Raw genomic sequence first — 18,443 nt, forward strand, 5'->3', positions numbered from 1 at the left:
GTTTCACCAAGCGTCATCTCTAGTGGAAAACTTCACTTAACGCCTGCGCCGAAGGGCGTTAGAGGAACTTCGCGTGGTGGTCGACCGAAGAGCATCAGCCCTAAGATAACATCCTAAACATAAATCACGGTATGATTGCTTGTCGTCGTTGTCATGAGAGTGTTTGAATATAGATGGGAAGCAATTTTGCTTTTGTCACGTCATTTGTAAATTTCAGAGAACTAGTGTAAATTACTCTGGGCACGATTTTAATATTTCAACATTCCTGACATTTATGTTTAAAGGAAGACTCAACGCCAAAATTAGGTGTTTTTTTCTACAAGAGCACTTAACAGGATTAAAGAAATGTAAAGTGTTAAGGGCATGGTTGGTGGAGTTAAGGCTTCATATAGGTTCTGCTTAAATCAGACCATGTGTGAAACTCAACTGAAGATGGGATGATCGTACTTTAACAAAAGGTTGAAGCAAAGTAAATAGTTAAAAAAATTGCAAATTCATCTCAAAGCACCAAATTTGGTACACATGTAGTTGAATTTATTCTAAATAGATGTAGATATGAAGGCATCTAAATTTCCGTCCAGAATTAATTTTACTGCACTCTGGCCCATGCTTAGACCAAAAATGTACAGTTTAGGTTCCTATGTCCTGGTATTTTAACCAATTGACCTTTATGGGGATGCTTATGATATATGTCCATATGGCCATTCACGCTTTTTTATTCATGCACTACCTGAAATGTTGTTTTTTTTTGGGGGGGGGGGCATTTTCAGACCAAAAATGTATTTTGGCCATTTTCAGACCAGAAATGTACATTTTTGGCTCCTGTGCCATTCTATGCAAACCAAATGACCTTAAATTTTATGTGAGGATGCTACATACCCACAGGACTTCATTAACACTTTTTGCAGTATTCAATTTATCAAATTGACTGCCACCACAAATACCTGGAATATTATTTTGTCTGAATAGCTCATAAATATATACATATAATTCTAAATCCTGCAGGAGGTTTGAATCTATTATCTTATATTATCATTACATAATTACGCATCCATTTTACGATGACTATAAATATATGCTTTCTCAAATAAATCTTAAAACAATAAAAACTAACACCGCAATTTGAAATTCAAGCATCAAAGACTTTAAACTTGCCCTTTTCAAAAGAAATATGAACAAATCAACCAAACTTTACTTTTTCTGTGGTCGAAGTCCATATCACACGTCAAATATGAATTGTAATCGCCCATTCATGTCGGCAATAAAATGCACGCAGGCAATATCCAGTTTCGGCAAATACGGTGGTCACCTGTACTTATTTCCCGATCGGTGATTTATAGTCGGGCGGTAGGAGATGGATATGTCTAGCCGTTTTTTCGAGGTCATACGTGCGGGGTTCTTTTTATCTTATGCGTTGCAGATGTTGATGTTTGTGAGTGGGTGGGGAGAGGTCAGGAGGAAAAGTCGGTATGGGGCTTTAGGTCGTTGTCAAACTGAGAAGATCAGGTACCACGAGAAGACGATGGAAATATTGTATTGAAGGAAGGTCATGACGGGTCAGACGCAAATTAGGTAGCATTGTGCCTTGGGGGCGCAGACAGTGCCAAAGCAAAATTAGCGAGACGCCGCAATTTCGAAACAACGACCCACTCCTTGAAAACCTAAAAATGAGATATCTATCTTGGGTATTACAGGTTTAAGCAAATGTTGTGTTTATCCAGAAGCAGTCACCATGCGTTTGAAAGATTATGCGCATGATTATGCGTCTGAAAATGAGATTATGCATATCAAAATGAGATATCTGATATATCTATCTCGGGTACGTGATTACAGCTTTGAGCGAATTCTGTGTTTATCGAAGCAGTCAAGATGCGTTTGAAAGATTAAACACAGTCCCTTGAAGTTTTATAGACCCTTTACGAGATTACTTTGAGAAAAACAATTGCCAAGACGTTTAAGCTGCTATCTGGCGTCTCGTTCATTGAAGCTTAGCCGTCTTCTCATATTTTAGTCCGATTGTCAGAGCCAGTGTATGTCATTTCGGCTCACCTTTAAACATTCGCCACGAAAATACTTCAATAGTTCCAGCTTATACAGCCTGGTTCAAGAGGGGCGCACATATTCATGTATGCACACCCGTCGCGGCCAGAAGATCGAGGGATCCATCGATTGAAAGAAGGGTTCGAATGAAGAAAGGAAATCTATTGTTGCGTCTTTACCCTGTGGATTTCGAATATCGATTCTGGGTACCCGGGTGCAACAGTGGAATCCAAGGCCTTGCGACGGTAAGCGAAGGGTTGGAACAGACGTGCTCTCCAGGGTTAAGTGCTCTGAAAGGTCTTCATAAAAATTTCACTGACTCTGATTAGACCAGACTTCACTGTAAGTAGATGACAATCAAGTAGGCGGTTACTCTTTTCAGTTCCCCAAACCATAACTGTAAAGCGGCTATCGTATCAGCGTAAATGGTGTAGCTCTCCTTGGTGGAAAATTAGTGAGGGGAAATGTAATAATAGGCTTGATTGAATTGCTATCATGCTGCAATTTGATGGATCCCTTTCCATATCCTGACGGCGCATCCACCACTTAGCTAGGCTCCAATGTCGTTTCTATCTACAACCGTCATGCGGGAAGCAGCCGCCCCCTTTCTGGTATTGAATCTTGCCGTGGGCCGTGCCTAGAATGGTACGGCGGAGCGATGCATACGAACAGTGTTCGCTTAACCATATGCGCAAATATCAAGCAAGACCCATCATTGACGCTCATCATCACAAAAAAGAGACCCCCAAAAATGACAGTTTTTGAAGAACACTTGAACTAGATTCCTGGATGAGTAACCTATTATCATGGGTTGCCAACGACAAATGTTTACTCAGAGGAAGGCACGTATTACTAGGCGGTCGATTGCTATCGACCTGCGCATCAAGAAGGTTTCACCTTCACAGACATCGATGTTACGTCCGAATGTACTCATCCAGATGAGGCCGCTTGCAGCGTTTCCACTATCAGATAAAGTGGATGACCGCTGTCCACGTTTTGCCTCCACAGCTTCTTGAAAGCTAGAAATAGAATAATCTATTATTCGATAGTTGTTCTCTGGTGCGTGGAAAAAATCATTGCCGGCTGGTTGATGGGGGGGGGGCGGATTTTCTTATCTACCGAAGATTGCCATTGGCATAGATAAACATCAAGTCGCTTGGTTCAGTTTTTCAATAGCAATCATGGTAGCTATTGTAGCGAGGCTGCAGGTGGGCGATAACGCTGTGATGTGTGAAGCAAGCCGGCCGTGCCGGGTCCAAGTGTGATCGAATCCCCCTATCTAAGCCACGACACTCAGTAGGACGTCAACACTTAGTACCGATGGAGATCATCTCGCTGAGATGCACACAGCACTAACGGCGCTGTCATGACCTTAACGGGCACGCCTCGCTGCAATCGGATATTTCAACATGTGCAGCAATGCTCAACATTTCCCCACATTCAATATAACAGAAGGACTGTATGTGTTTCCAACAGAAACGGTGTGGGAATCGAACACAGCAGTTAAACGCGTGAACATTGGGTTTTATGGATATGGGCATGAATAAAGTACCTGAATAGTAGCCTTACCTGTTGGACAATAGCAGTTCTCAACCCCTCGTGATGATATGGTTTCGAAATCCGGCGCAGGGATCCACAGCAGCAATATGGCTGTATGGAATGTCCCACGGCTTGTGTTGCGAGGTTGACCGCGGACCTTTTTCTCCGCCTAGAATTCCTCTTCGTTCAAATCGACCAGTACCCGGCTGCGCCTGCAAATCCTATTCGTGTTGTGGAGGGGTTGAGTTGTATCATCCACAAAATGAAGGTAGCACGGCTCTGTACCCAGAGCATGCCCCAGGGTAAACAAAGCGGTTCTGCAAGCCTTCCGTCTTACGTTTGTGGCGATGTGGTATTCTGTGTCGTTTTACGACAGTGGCACTGACTATGTATTACCCACAATTCAACAAAGCCCCACGTTCAATACACGCAATCTGCTGTGTTGCCTCATTAATCACTAAGGCGCATCCATGTTTTACAAGTACCGGGGTCCCGATCTAGCGATTCCAGTAGCTGAACACCCGTCCGAAAAATGTCGCCCGTCCGAGCCAAAGCGGTCGTACCGAGCCCTGGGAAACAGTAAGCAGCTAGATGCCAATGAAGGTCAATAGTCCATGCTCATTAGCATGTATTTTCGTGACATAGTGATAGGAATGTATGAATGTCCGAACTACAGCTAAGTAGTCACAGATTCACAACGTGGAGTGATTTAGAACGCAGCTTACCTTCGAAGGAAGAACTCTTGGGCATATATATCAGCGCGGCCACACAGAAATGTAACTTCCGTGCAATTTGCCGCTGTCATTTCACGTAATTCATACATTATAGGCAGATAATCTACGTTACGCGGCTTGTAACCGCAGGCAATTGTCGCAAAAGTCTGACATATAGAAATCCCCTGGAGGGGATGTGATAAATTGCAGCATGTCTCGTCGGGAACAAGCAGTCAGTTCTTCACATAAGCCCAAGGCCAGCTGTTGACCTTCTTGAAAAAAGACTTGGGAACTGCTACCATTACTTCAGAACTCTCAAGGGGGGATGCTTGGAAAACGATACTTTTTCTCGGTAGAAGACTTAATTGTCTAGACGTCTCCCTGAACAATTCAGCTTGTAGAATTATGCATGAATCACACCAGACAGCGTACTTGCCACTTGCACTGGATGGGCGCCCCGGGAGTAGAGACATGTAGTGAGAAGAACGGCAGTTGCTAGAGTGTTGCCAAAACTTTCAGAAGATCCTCAGGGTGGGATCATACCGCCTGTAGGCGTTAGATTCTGTCTGATATTTCACCATTGCTAGATACTTCTCTACTCATATTATCGTCGGCACCGGAATGCACTCCAAGGGTTGCCGCCAGTTCAGTCCATTATGCAGATTGGAACACGGCAAAAGAGCTCAAAGTCATAGCAGAGAGGCACACTACTACGAGTTAGTCACCCAGCTCACGTTCCAACAGGCTCCTTCCGATACATTTACCAATGCACGACATGAATGGGTCCATATTACAGCATTTCAGTCTAGTCCAATGCAAGGCAACTCTAAATCGAGGGCCTAATTGTGCGCTGAATGCCAATACGGTTTCCAACGCCTCTTCAACGAAGTCGTCGCCCCGCCAGCATTTGATGGCATCTCCCTCCGGTTTCTTACCACCGGATGCAGAGGATTATACTAGATTGTCACACATGGATCCACGTTCGCACGAGAGCCTTTTGCTCATGCAAAGATATGTCATTTGTAGATAACTGGAGTATCCTAGACTCAGGGACGATCGATATATAGTACACGTGAGATGCTTTTTGACTCTTCGAAACATCATTGAGTTACAGTTGCTATTTGCAAAGTGTTTTGAGGTTGACATCAGAGTATTCAATTACTAGCGGCCGCAGAGTCTAGCTAGGGTTCCACGAATCCATACCTCTGAAAAATCATTCTAATGGATTAGAATTAAAGTTACACTGCATTTATCATACAGGAATCCTATTTGCATATTACAAAATCGATAGAGCCCTAAGTTGAACACTTCATTTGAATTCCTTACAGAACATAGTTGACGTCATAATTTGCATAATTGCTAGGTGTTGGTCATCCCTACCATTATACCAAACGTCATTACCACAAAATACTATCATCAGGTACGTGCACAAACAGCATGGTATTATATCATGTTCTTATTGTACATGGTATTGTATACAACATAGACGTATGCGATATTGTATATAATAATAGTTGAGTAATCAAAATTTGATACAAAGAATAATCACAGCATGGTTTAGCAATTATACAGACTGATTACGACTTTAGATATTTTGTAAGCACTTTATAAAAAAGAAACAAATAAAGATTAAGAGGTCACATTCATAAATAGAAAAGTTGCAGTTTCTATAATAAACTTGTTAGACAGCGGTTGCTAAATAGACTTGATAGAAATGGATGAAAGAGGAACAAAGAAGATTATAGAATTGCATTAATAAATTCCTTAGTTATATTTACAACAGGCCAATCAAAACCAGTTGCAGTTCCCCAGAAAGATGCTAGAGGGTCTATATCAAATAATTCATTTTTTTCTAGACCACAAGCTACAACTGAACACCACGATAATATGGCTTGACGTCCATAACTTGAAAAGAAAATAAATTTCTTGTTAACGAGGCTGATTTTAATCCTAATATGCCTCATATTCTCATTGTCTTGGCCTTACGTATGGATTTTAATTAACTATAGTTAATTTTCCGTGGAGAATCAGACTACATGTCACCAACCAAGCAATTATAATTACTTGAATTCATGATCTGACACAATGACAACCTACTCATAAACCAAAACACGTTAATTAGACAAAGTAATACCCCTTACCTTCTTAATTAGAGCGGGCTAAGATTATTTGCGGTTTCATCTAATAATAGAATTCTGTTTAACCACAGGAAAGATATTCAAGATGCATCATGAAAATTTGCAGCCCTATCTTTAAGATGCTAAATCCAATTAGTTTAGCTTAGGGATTTTCCTTGGGTAAGGTATAGTGCTTAACATTCTTCCAGCAGAGCAATTTCGCTGCCAGCTATTTAGATATTCCTAGATCCTAAAGATAAGGCAGAGTATGTCCGTGCAAAGAAGTCGAAGTCTTATCTCAACGAGAGTGTAATTTGATGAACTGAGTTCAAGGGAGAATTCTTCGATTACACTTGGGCAGTCTAGAAAGATAACACCTTGCATAAATGGTGAAAAGGGACGGGAACATGAATTATACAAAACGTGAAGTTGAACCTGCAGTCAGAGGCTAGAGCTGGGAAGGACTCGCAAATGTTGTTTGGTATGGCAGCTTGATATAAGTTCAACTTATTTTCTATCGTTAATTTTGTTTAGTTTTGAGTTATGTACAATTTATGACATGATTCCTATTGTTAAGTTTCGAGGGAAGGCCCACGAAAAGCCACCTAGGCTTCTGCCCGCTGCATGTTTTTGTTGCCCTGTATTCCTTTTGATTTATGATACTTATACAAATGCGAAACAATAAATAAATAAATAAATAAATAGATAATATAGTCTTAGATAAATGTGCCGCGAATACATGGTTACTCTCTTCATATTAAGTACCAGTTTGCTTTCTATAAGTGTGGTATATATACATATGCAACGAATAAACAGTGCTGCACTGGTAGATATGCCTTAAGCCCCCCTCTCACTGGACCCGCGGTACGCTGGCGGCGTCACTGCGGCCGATCGAATTGACAAAGCACTCAACGAATTTCATCGACAAAAATCGAATCTTTTTAAGATTTGTGTGTTTTGTTGTCTTTTTGATCATACTTTTTGAATGATATTCCCATTATAAAGTCGAAGGTAACAAAATCCAGTTTCGGACGCATCGACGCGGGTACAGTGAGAGGTGCAGTGAAATCAGCCAACCACTTCCAGTCATAAAACAAGGCCCGTCAAATTGTATTCACTTAGTCGATACCCTCTGCTAACCATACAACCCACTGTCTTACCTAACAAGCAACCACCTTTTGAAGAAGTCTTAGGCCCATGGGCATTTATCAACAACCAAAACTGGTCACACATTGAATAGAATCAAAATACACAAGGCACAATCAGTGAAGCACATTTATATCGTACTGCAGTAGTACAAGTTGAACTTGTGGGTGTTTTGACATTTTTTGTTGATTTGATAGATCTAAATGTCACTTTCTAGGTTTCAATCATGACTCGTAGGCATAACACTGCACATGCACACCCGAAGCATCTTCTTCGATCGACTGGACGGGCTAAACATTTAGCCACTCAAATGGCAGATGGTTCCAAGAAAACTTTCGAACGTCAATGCCAGATCAATTCAAATGCAAACCTTTTGCCATTGGGCACTGGTGTTTCTACGGTATATTGCCTACGAAATTCAAGTAATGTTGCGACTCCCACCATATGTTCAAAGCTAAGAATATTTTACGCCTCACTGGGACATGCAAAAGAAACGGTTATCGACAGCTGGAATCGTCTGCCCTTATCAGTTTTAAACAAACTTGTCAGTGGATGTTCTGAAGTAGATCCACACGAAATACAAAGAGGACACCTCGGCGTCATGCAAACGAAAGAATCGATGGTAATAGATTCACGTCGTCTGTGGCAACCAATCTGATGAATGTTGCACGTCCGATGGCAAGGGTAAATCTCGCGAGAGATAAATCTCGCGAGATATGTTAACTTTGGCAGACATACATGAAGGACAAAGAGGACATTAGATCGATGAAGTATTCAAAACCACTTCATCATTCTATAAGCGCAGATATGATATTTGAGACGATAGTGCAGCACTGTAAGTCATTTCTGTCTGCATATGCAAAGCGACAAAAGTATGCCAGTGGTGAATTGGATTGTTTGATGATCTCAGGTAATGCTAAGGTCACATTTCCTAAGCGGGGCCCGGTCGGGCTGTTTGCGGGAACGAAAAATCAAAGTGTATGTCACTATATTTGCACAAGCTATGCTCTTAAATAATTTTGGGTGCGTTTTGTGTTTTTTGTTGTTTTCATATCATACTTTTCGTTCCAAAAGACTGCCCGGCCGGGCCCCGGATTAGAGATGTGACCCTAGCATAAGTTGGTTTATTGTTATACAAAACACCGCCATGCATTGGTGAGAACAATCATTGAGGGATGCTTAAAAAAAGAAAGTCATATCATTGTATTGTGTTGTAATACCTTTGTTACTCAGCAATAACAGGCCAGCTAGGTCTACCCTACATTGATCAAAACGGCTATGTAGTTCAGGATGAAACTATACACTTGCACAGTATTATTTCTATGAACAACATGTTTTATACGATAATTCTAGGGGGGCTACAATGGTCTTCGAACTTCTTTGGTTAATGATGTCCACCCTAATGCTAGGGTCACATTTCCTAACCGGAGCCCGGCCAGGCTGTTTGCGGAAACGAAAAATTAAAGTGTGTGTCGATAAACTTGCACAAGCATTCTTAAATAACTTTGGGTACGTTTTGTGTTTCTGTTGTTTTTCATATCATACTTTTCCTTCCCAAAGACTGCCCGGCCGGGCCCCGGATTAGAAATGTGACCCTAGCATAAGTTGGTTTATTGTTATACAAAACAACGCCATGCACTGGTGAGAATAATCATTGAGGGATGCATTTAAAGAAAGTTATATCATTGTATTGTGTTGTAATAGCTTTATTACTCAGCAATAACAGGTCTACCCTACATTTATACAAGCGACTATGTAGTTCAGGATGAAACAATACACATGCACAGTATTATTTCTAATGAACAACATGATGTTGTACGATAACTCTATGGAGAATACAATGGTTTTCAAAATTCATTGCTTAATGATGTCCACCCTAATCGGCGTTACAAAGTATCTTCACAAATACCATTAACATGGGATAAAGGTACATGGGAATTACTAATTAGAGGATCAACCATTTGAAAGTACCGGCAGTCACACCGCAGACACCCACCAACAGGAAGCTTAAGCCCCCCTCTCACTGGACCCGCGGCACGCTGGCGGCATCGCTGCGTCCTAAACTGGATTTGTGTTACCCTTGACTTTATGATGGGAATATCATTCAAAACGTACGAGTATGACCAAAATGACAAGAAAACACACAAAGCTTAAAAAGATTCGTTTTTTGCCGATGAAATTCGTTGACTGCTTTGTGAATTCGATCGGCCGCAGAGACGCCGCCAGCGTGCCGCGGATCCAGTGAGAGGGGGCTCTAATTTCATCACTCAGCACAAAGGCGACAAGTCGCGACTGACGACTGGACGGCGATCGCTGAGAGTCAGTTGAGCGACCTAAATAAGAAATGTGTGACAGTTCGTTGATTCTATTTTAGTAATATGATGCACGATGCAGTATAAAAAGAAAACAAAACACTTAAAACGCTTAGAAATCGTTCTTTTTCAATACGATTAGTTGAGTCGGGTCACGGGATTTGGGTAATGGTTACATTATTGTTGTTAGATTAGTAGAAAATGGTGTAAAATATTAAATGTTTCAGTGATAGCTTCATAAGAAAAATGTAATTTTTATGGTCAAAGTGTGTGATATGATCCATTATATATACCATTTTCAGTTTTCGGCAAAATTTGTTATCTTCCTGGCTTAAATAGATTGCATAATATTTAAACAATAGTCCTCAATGGTCTTCACTATTTGCAAAGGTGTAATCAGAGAAGGCCGTTTCACGAACAAATGCACGCTGAAATATGCCCCGTGGCAGTCCAATAGAAGCAGTGTTAGGAAACCTAACACAGTAATCAATAGACAAAATCATTTTCATCAGGGTGAAATAGGAGACATATCGACTGTTTCACTGCAGAGGAAAATGATCCCCCACTACTGTTAGTGGTTTAACCGTGAGCACATTTTCTCTTTCATCTTACACGTCGGCTGTAAGGTGACACTAGGGGTAGAGGGATCCTCTAACGGTAACCCGACGATATTGTAGAAGAGGCTGGCGGCACTTTCATCAACTGCATGGACCAGAATTGCCCTGACGGGCGCTCTTCTGTACGCGACAGATGTCTGCAGTTCATGGCCTTTCCACATTAACATGCCGAGAACGCCGAGCGTTTTGAAATAACAACAACTTGGGTCTATATCTTACCCCCCTCTCACTGAACCTGCGGCACGCTGGCGGCCAATCGAATTGACAAAGCACTCAACGAATTTCATCGACAAAAAACGAATCTTTTTAAGCTTTGTGTGTTTTGTTGTCTTTTTGGTCACACTTATACGTTTTTAATGATATTCTCATTGTAAAGTTAAGGGTAACACAAATCCAGTTTAGGACGCAACGACGCCGCCAGCGTGCCACGGGTCCAGTAAGAGGGGGAGGGGGGTCTTTGACACCGAATCACTAGGACTCATAATCTAGCATTTGCACATCATTTTCATAGATACAGCTGTAGGCTCAATACAGTCTTCTTTGCATGTGCATCATTTGCATAGATACGACTCAACGTTTAGATGAACCAGTGACAACAAAAAAGGAACATCTTTGATGGAAGTTATTAAGACATGAATTAAGACATATTAAGCCAATATTTAACAACATAGGTTAAATCAAACAAGTATTCGTCTAAAGAAACAGGATTACCCTATAGCCTAATAAAGGCGGAAATAGATACACCATTTGTTCGTTTATGAGTTGATAACACATGATATATAAACGTATTCAACTAGACAGTGAAAAGTGCTTCATAACGTGCGTTATTGGGAAATAATTAATGATCTTGACTGCCGCCTTTCTTCTCTGATGTACTGAAATAGAAAAGGCACAATAACCATCGTCACATACAATATTACCTGTCTGGCATCTTTATAAGATTACGATCGATCGGGAAGGTTGAGTTTCATAGAATAGGGACGGTACTTCCGATTCTCAGTGGGAGACCTTACCACACCTAAAGCCCTCCTCTCACTGCACCCGCGGCACGCTGGATTTGTGTTACCCTTGATTTCAAAATGGAAATAACGCTCAAAACGTACAAGTATTGCCAAAAAGACAACAAAACACACAAAGCTTAAAAAGATTCTTTTTTGTCGATGAAATTCGTTGATTGCTTTGTCAATTCGATCGGGCGCAGCGAAGCCGTCAGCGTGCCGCGGGTTCAGTGAGCTTAATGGCTTGAACAGAGGTTGGTTCTTTGCTACGTTTTCAACATCTTGGTACGTCAAATAAGTGGCCTATACTGGTCAATGTAATATCATAAGAACAAAAAGGTGGCAAGGTATCAAGTTTCTATTCTTAGATACATAATCTCGCTTAATATTTGCCATAGTGAGGGTTAAAAGAGCGATACGACAGAAGAGAAGACCTGTGCCTGGAGTTTGGAATGAAACTGTCCAACTCAAACCTTTACCAACATTGGTTGCCAAACCGAAGGGGGAAGTGTCAAAGAGGGCAACAAGACAGAAAACTAAACTTGACCTCATGCCAGCACGTACCAAGCGGTATGCCAACAGCCCCCTGCCATACATTGTCAAACTCTTGAACAACAAAGTGTATTAACGGAAATTTTATGTATAATGATGATTTTAATGTATTGATGACTTGTTGTATTTTATTATGTATGGAGATTATGTACGGTATTCCGCAGTTCATTCAATAAACCAGTCATAGATATCTACTCAAAAAAGGCTCCATGCAAGGAGGCAAAGAAATTTCGCTTCGAATCAATGATATTGACTTTTTACAGCTCATTTTGGAACAAAATATGCTATTGCTCAAAATCCACCCAAATATGCGGACACAGTCAAAACCTTTTTTGTTTTGTATGTTGTTTCATGAGACCCAGGGAAAGTTGCAATAAAGATATCATGTTCAACTTGATAAATAAATAAATGGATGATAAAGTTCTTTGATGTGAAACTAAGATGAAGTGTCGGCAGTTTTTCTATTGCCGTCTTCATGGCAGTGATGTTTTTATCTTTTTATAGTTACTTGCTGCTTCTCAATACTGTGTTGGAAGGAGAATACGACCTGCTGTTCTAAAAGTATCAGATCGTGTCAATGATACATACCAGCAAACTTTTCAAAAAATTACATATGCCTTCTCACAGAATCGAGCATTATTTTGCTGCTTCTCCATCCTGGGTTGGAAGGAGAAAACGACCTCCTGTTCTAAATGTTTTAGATCGTGTCAATGATACATACCAGCAAACTTGTCAAATGCCTTCTCGCAGAATCTAAAATTATCTTGCTGGTTCTTTATACTGGGTTGAAAGTAGAAAACGGCCTGCTGTTCTAAAAGTTTTAGGTCATGTCAATGATACATTCCAGCAAACTTGTCAAAAAACAACGTATGCCTTCTCACAGAATCGAGAATTATCTCGCTGCTTCTCTATTCTAGGTTGGAAGGAGAAAACGACCTCCTGTTCTAAAAGTTTCAGATCGTGTCAATGATACATACCAGCAAACTTTTCAAAACATTACATATGCCTTCTCGAAGAATCTAAGATTATCTTGCTGGTTCTTTATACTGGGTTGAAAGGAGAAAACGGCCTGCTGTTCTAAAAGTTTCAGATCGTGTCAATGATACATCCCAGAAAACTTTTCAAAAAGCACATATGCCTTCTCACAGAATCGAGAATTATCTCGCTGCTTCTCTATACTGGGCTGGAAGGAGAAAACGGCCTGCTGTTCTAAAAGTTTCAGATCGTGTCAATGATACATATCATCAAACTTTTCAAAAAATTACATATGCCTTCTCGCAGAATCGAGAATTATTTTGCTGCTTCTCTATACTGGGCTGGAAGAAGAAAACGGCCTGCTGTTCTAAAAGTCTCAGATCGTGTCAATGATACATATCATCAAACTTTTCAAAAAATTACATATGCCTTCTCGCAGAATCGAGAATTATTTTGCTGCTTCTCTATACTGGGTTGGAAAGAGAAAACGGCCTGCTGTTCTAAAAGTCTCAGATCGTGTCAATGATACATATCATCAAACTTTTCAAAAAATTACATATGCCTTCTCGCAGAATCGAGAATTATTTTGCTGCTTCTCCATACTGGGTTGGAAGGAGCGAACAACATCCTGCTCTAAAAGTTTAAGATTGTGCCAATGATACATACCAGCAAACTTTTAAAAAAATTACATATGACTTTTTGCAGAATTATCTTGCTACTTCTCTATACTGGGTTAGACGGAGAAAACGACCTGCTGTTCTAAAAGTTTAAGATCGTGTCAATGAAACATACCAGCAAACTTGTCAAAAAAAATGTATGCCTTCTCGCAGAATTATCTTGCTACTTCTTCATACTGGGTTGGAAAGAGAAAACGACCTGCTGTTCTAAAGGTTTTAGATCATGTCAATGATACATATCATCAAACTTTTAAAAAAATTACATATGCCTTCTCGCAGAATCGAGTATAATTTTTTGCTGCTTCTCTATACTGGGTTGGAAGGAGAAAACAACATCCTGTTCTAAAAGTTTTAGATGATGTCAATGATACATACCAGACAACTTTTCAAGAAACCACATATGAACTGCAATAACCTTAAGATAATTCTTTCAGAATCGTATCTTTTGATGCTTATCCCAAGTACCAGTCCTCTTGATGATTTGATTCGAACCCTGAGGGAAGGCGTTTATGCAGTCTTATCTCATCAAGATTCGTTCGGGGTGAAGCGGAACAATTTGTTTTTACAACTGAAGCAAAAATTACCCCGCCGAAGGGGATGAAACCGTTTAATGAAATTAGTATCTCCCCATAGTGAATGTCATACTTCTGAGCTATCTCATCACGAGTTATGTAAACTTGAGCAAAATGGTTATCTGCAATTATGAATACGTATGTATGTAGTGAATAATTTTTGCAGGCCGGCAACAGGTTTTGACCCCCCCCTCCTTACCCACCAATTGCAACTGACACGGTGTTTTCCCTTGACCGTAGGTAAATCCAGGACAATTTGGGTTTACAGAGATATTCATATAAACATTACAATAAGTGTTCAGAAGAAACCGTCCTTTTAAAACACTTCTTTCTGAAGATGGAATTATTTACTTAAGGCGAAGTTCGCAGAATCACTGAATAATTAATCACGCTTCGGGGGAGACAAGTGTCACCTTGGTATGCGCCTGTCTGAATTAATGACGGGAACCCCGTGCGACAGATAATTATGGCGCTGCCTCACTTGCTCTGCTGTGCACTTCAAGGTCAAATTCACATTCCGGAACAGCGAACGTTATTACGAATGACTGGGGATCCATTCCTCGCTTTGCAAAAATCATCCACTCACTTGGACGATTCAAAATGGCGGCCACTTGCACATCCAACCGACAAGCCGCTACCTCCGCTGTCTAGGCGTGTTTTTCCGCTTGCGATACTTAATGTTATCAATGAAATGGTGTCAGCGTTAAGGTCATGCGCGAAATTGCAGCAATTCCACCGAGGGTTACAGAGTGTCAGTGATCGCTGCTACTGCCTCGTAATTATGGGAAACGGATCCTTGGAATCATCTTTGTCTCAGCCCCAATCAAATTTAAGCCACCGAACGATGATGAGTCGCCAAGACTGCTCATCATTACGGCACGCTAGTGTCAAAACAATAGTATTTATCCTTATTATTCTTGTTGTAAAGTTACATCAATGGTTATATATAACGAAGATGCAGTGATCGATTGTTGTTGTTGTCATCATTAAGGCATGCTAGTGTCAAAACAATAGCCTTAATACTTATCATTCTTGTTGTAAAGTTACATAAATGGTTATATAATGAAGAAGAAGTGATCGATTGTTGTTGTTGTCATCCCGATACGATGATGATTATGATGGCAATCATTGCTGTGTTACCAGAACTAGTCGTCAAGGGGTTTTCTAATGGTAAACATTAGTGCCTATATGATGCACCATTATTCCTTATCTTCCCCCATATACAGACATTAGTAGCATAATGATCATAAGTTATTGGTTGTTTTTCATTTTTTCACGAAATTAGTTGACATCATAACGGCGTTTTGTCATCAACATCTTTATGATAACGCTGAATCGTTGATGTTTTCTTTATCGTGGTGCTTCCTAATATGGTAATGTTAATTTTGCACGATGAGTTGCTGTCATTATTGTTGTTATTAATCAACTACATCTTTTACAGATATGACTTTATAATAAGCGTTTAAGCTTTAGCTATATATATATATATATATATATATATATTGAATTTTGGTAATTCAAAGTAAAGCAATACACAGTAAGACCTTGCAACCAACCCAAAGTAGATACGGGGGATACCATGGACGTTTTGACACGTATTATCCACTGTTCACCTAGGTACTTGTCCTATCTGCATATCGTGACGTTACAAAAGTGGTGGATTGCATATTCCTTGACCAAAAATTGTGCTGTTCAGTCAAAATCTGTTGTCTAGTCCCATCTTTAGTTAGAGTTGAACATTTCAGTTTCATTCTGCTTCATAAGAAATATACTACTGTACATCTTACAGCGGTTACTAATTATAGCGGTTATATCTTATAACGGTTACATTTTATACCGGTAACATCTTATAACGGTTATATCTTATAGCGTTTACATCTTATAACGGTTATATCTTACAACGGTTATATCTTATAACGATTACATCTTATAAAGGTTATATCTTATAAAGGTTACATTTTATACAGGTTACATCTTATAACGGTTATATCTTATATCGGTAACATGTTTTACCGGTTACACCTTATAACGGTTATATCTTATAACGGTTACATCTTATAACGGTTATATCTTATACCAGTTACCACTTATAACGGTTACACATCAATCAAAGTGATTGATTGGGTCAATCATAAATTACTCTGGCGGAGTCATCGCAGCTAATTACTGGGAAATGTCTTCGGTCAAAAATTACGAGTTATTTTCCGCTGACAAGCTCCCCCATATGTTTAAGGCTAATGCGTTCTCTCGGTTGGACGACGATCTGTAATTGAAAGTTGTAAGGCAGACCTGTTTAAAACCCACCTTACATGAACCGTATTGGTCGAAAAAAATGCAACCCTTACGGGAGTGTTGCCTGTTGGTGAAACTCTTCTACTTACTACACAGTGGTGTATGTGACATATATTTATTTTGCAGACAAAATGTGAAATAGACGAGATATACATTCGTACTGGTAATAACGGAAATAATTTAGGTCCTTGTTTTTACCTTAAAGGCATGATAAAAATGCCCGACCTTTTAATTTTTTATTGATTTTCTTTTATGATGTGGTGCTAAAATGCATAAATAGAACGTTTTGCTCGTTTTGAATTAGGGTGTAGCATGTGGAGTCAAATGAAAATATTGTACCTCCTTTTTCTTTTACTTAATTTAATTGAATTGCATGGTCTATCGTCTTTCTAACAATTTTGTGAATACACACGAATTGTATTTGAATTGTATAGTTCTTTTCGAGTCTGTACCAAAAAGATCTGTCGTATCGTGAATTTGATGTTAGAAAATTGCGAGTAAACTTTCAAATTTTGTCATAAAATTACTGCCAGTCTTAGCTTACGATCTTTAAAGACACAACAATATTAAAATCAAGTTATGAATACATTACAGCTTACTCTGCCTGTGAAACTTAACGGCAACCTGGTTACAGCAACCTGGTAACGGTACGAAATTGGTTTTGTGTATGCATTGAATACTACGTTATCACGGGTAAACTCTTTGACAGCTTCCGGCGCTCTAGACTTTTGAAACTGACCTCTGACCTTTCACCTAACCGTCGAGGTTAACCTACAAACTTGAGACGAACATCTACCTGTTCTGGAGCAGGGAATCCCGGTCACCCCTACCCCATCCATACCACACGTGTAAATAAATCAAACAACGGTTTCGATCTATCTTGGGGTCGGGGCTAAAGAGCAAACGTATTCATTTGGCGACAACGTGGGTTAATTACAGTTTGAGATAGACGCGTACCTTTTCCTTATCTAAGGTTTGGCAGGATCAGTGAGAAGTAATGTGGAATCTGTCCTGGATTAGTTCCAACCCAGTTGTCATCTTTCCGTTAGAGGTAATTGGGTTTTAATCTAAATGTTAATGTTATTGATGTTCAATTCTGTATGTAATCCTACTACGGGTATACCATTCGGTTGTCTTTTGGTAAGCAGTTCCAACTATATGTTGCAAAACAAGGGGATGGGGTGGTGATGCAACAAAGCTTAAAGTCAGTTTTTAAAGCTGTGAACCTCTTAACTTGTTGTCTCTTTCCAGTAATTCGGTGAAAAATCACAAAGATTCGGACGAAAATGCATCATAATGAAGGAAAATTTTCTTATTGAAAATAATTTCGTTTTTCATTTCTTTTAGAGGACAAACCACCCTCTCGACTCCGTTGTCTCGTTCTTGCAACAGATCGAAGAAGAAAGGCAGCTTGAAAAAGGAATGCTTTCATTATTCTTTAAAAATTCTTTGATCTTTATCGTTTGTTTTAGATAGAGGAGACCATCTTTACTCACACTAAAAGTGTACCTCTATTAGATTCCATTAGGAAAGGTGACAACATTTGTGTGTCTATGACGTCAAGATGAGAGACGGTTGATGCTAAACTCCTGAAAATCATGTTGTAGGAGAACGACCTCGCACGAACTCCCATGACCCAAACCGGATATTGAGAACCCAATTCAAGAAGGGTCAAAATGCGCCCTGGAGGTCCACATATACATGGCGTTTCTGATTATCGTTCTTCAACTGTGCAATTCGTAGCCAGGAAACTTCAGCCAAAATGCTAGAGGATTTAAAAGATTTTGGACAAGTCCCAAAATTCATCATAAGTCGTTCAGATGTTCGTAGAATTCTCCTGTATTTTGGCTGAGGTCCAGGGATTCTGGAGAGTTCTTGCTAAGGGTCCCAGGA

This window comes from Branchiostoma lanceolatum, chromosome 11 (genome assembly GCF_035083965.1).
Source record: "Branchiostoma lanceolatum isolate klBraLanc5 chromosome 11, klBraLanc5.hap2, whole genome shotgun sequence".
Classification (NCBI taxonomy): domain Eukaryota; kingdom Metazoa; phylum Chordata; class Leptocardii; order Amphioxiformes; family Branchiostomatidae; genus Branchiostoma; species Branchiostoma lanceolatum.